This window comes from Bison bison, unplaced genomic scaffold (assembly GCF_000754665.1).
Source record: "Bison bison bison isolate TAMUID 2011002044 unplaced genomic scaffold, Bison_UMD1.0 scf7180017864037, whole genome shotgun sequence".
Taxonomy (NCBI): Eukaryota; Metazoa; Chordata; class Mammalia; order Artiodactyla; family Bovidae; genus Bison; species Bison bison.
The window spans coordinates 5,671,266-5,673,380 of NW_011494609.1; the positions used below are offsets into that span (position 1 = coordinate 5,671,266).

Consider the following 2,115-nt stretch of genomic DNA (forward strand, 5'->3'; position numbering starts at 1 on the left):
ATGATGGAGGCAGAGGGGGTGCAGCGCCCGCTGAGGACAGACACTCAGGGGGCACAAGGGCTGAGACCCGGTGAGGCCCATCCTCCTCCCCAGGGTCCCCCGCCAGCTGGGCCGCATTTAAGTGCTTGAGCATCATGGCAGGGGCCGGGGTCCCCTGGACCTCACACCGGATGCGTCTGGTCCAGGCCGGCCTCGCCCAACAGACGCGGCAAGTCCACTCACCTTGGAAGGCGATGGCCCTTGAGGCCACGGGGTCGTCCTGCGCGGAGGCCCAGCAGGCCTGCAGCAGCAGGGGGAGCAGAGCGCGGGGCAGCCTCATGTCACCGGCTGTCGTGTCACCATGGAGCAAGGGCCGGGGGCAGGGTGGGCTGCAGTGACCGTGATGCTGGCCGCGCAGAGAGAAGTGTCTGCTCCCGTCCGGAGTTTCAGCCCAGGAGGGAGGGAGGGGTGGAAGGAGGAGAGGGTGGAGGAGGAGCCTGGTGGGGGGCGTCGCTCCCAGCTCTGGGTGAGTCACTCCCTCTCCCCTCCCCCTGGAGCCCTCGGCTGCAGGATTTACCTCCCTGGTTTATGAGGACTTTTATTTGCTTACGGTTCTCATGTTGAGTTTCAGAAGTCTGAAAAAGAGTGCATAACCCAAGACGAATTTCCCTGAAACATGTTTTGGGCGTTTCCAGTCTTAGCCTGGGATCCACCGGCCTCTTCACCTCCCCCTCACTAACCAATTTCTACAAAGTGGTGCTGTTTGTTTAAATGTTTCAACTCTGTGGATCTGTCTGACTTTCGAGCTGTCATATAAATACCTCTTCAGGGTTTACATATTGACAAAAGATCTTTCATTTTTACTCTGGGGAAGCACAGAACAATAACGACACATACATTTGTGTGTGCGTGTACTCAGTTGCGTCCGACTCTTTGTGACACCATAGATCCAGGCCCTCTGTCCGAGGGATTTTCCAGGCAAGGATACTGGAGCGAGTTGCCACTTCCTTCTCCAGAGGATCTTCCTGACCCAGGGATCCAACCCGCGTCTCCTGAGTCTCCTGCACTGGCAGACAGGTTCTTTACCAGCTGAGCCTCTGGGGAAGCTGGAGTGCGTGTGTAGACAGAGACACAGTGAGGAGCTGAGGCCCTGCTTCTGAGGATAGGTGTGAAGGCCCCACTCTGGGGCCTGCTGGGGTTGAGCTCTGGGTGAGGCCACACCCACCCCAGCCCCAGAGAACATTCTAGATCTTTCCCAGAGCTGGCGCTGTTAACACTGGTCTGATATCAGCCGAAATGTTTTTTAGTTTAAGACATGCAGAAATCGTGTAACCGTAAGAAGTTTGGAGAACTTTGGAAACCGTGCGTCTCAGTGACTGCTGTAGCGTCTCTTCCAGTGTCTCCCCATACCTACTTTCTGAAGCTTGTGGACTGACTAGGGTGGTTTCTCCCGCCCCGAGCCTCACCAGCCCTGCTGTGGGCACTTCTCTCTGTGCCTCGGGGTCTGCCGCAAGCGCCCAGCTTCCAAGTCAAACAAAAAGCCTCAGCTCCTCATGCGAGGCTGTTGCCTGCCATGGCCTCTCCAAGTCTGAGCTGTTTTATCTGCAGAGATAGCAACTCTTAGGTTCTTGCAGGTTTGGAGAAGAAATCGAACCATATTGTACAAAACCAGGAACCGTGAGTCTGGGTGGTTCTGAACACACAAGGTGGACCGGCCTTGGCAGCATCAATACCCCCACCCCCAGGGCCCAGCCAGCCCCCTGCCCCATCCTGCAGGGCTCCCAGGAGCCAGGCAGACAGCACAGGGGCCCCGAGGGACCGTCTGCCAGGGTGTAAGGGAGGAAGTTTGGGGCTCAGGGCTCTACAGTCCCCCACTTGTGGAGAAGAGAGAGGACAGGCAGCTGGGTGCCGCTGTCTCTTCCTCTTGTTCCCCCAGGGGCCTTGCTGACCCCTCCCCAGGGTGGGGGTGTCACTCATGTGAAGTCTGAGAGCAGCCTTGGGGGAGCCGGCCTTCCCCACAGCACTGCGAGGACCACAAGGGAGGCTGCCTGGTGGGAGCACCAGAATCCCCCACCTCCAGTGTCATGAGGGGGGTGCTACACGGACATACTCGGCCCCAAGGATGCAAGCACCCCC

At 58.3% G+C, this 2,115-nt stretch overlaps 1 protein-coding gene across 1 annotated transcript in view; it reads right to left on the reverse strand.

Moving 5' to 3' along the window:
- Window positions 1-2,115, reverse strand: part of COL6A1 (collagen, type VI, alpha 1) — a 28,660-nt gene that overhangs the window by 17,948 nt on the left and 8,597 nt on the right. The gene's annotated exons all lie outside the window — the stretch shown is intronic.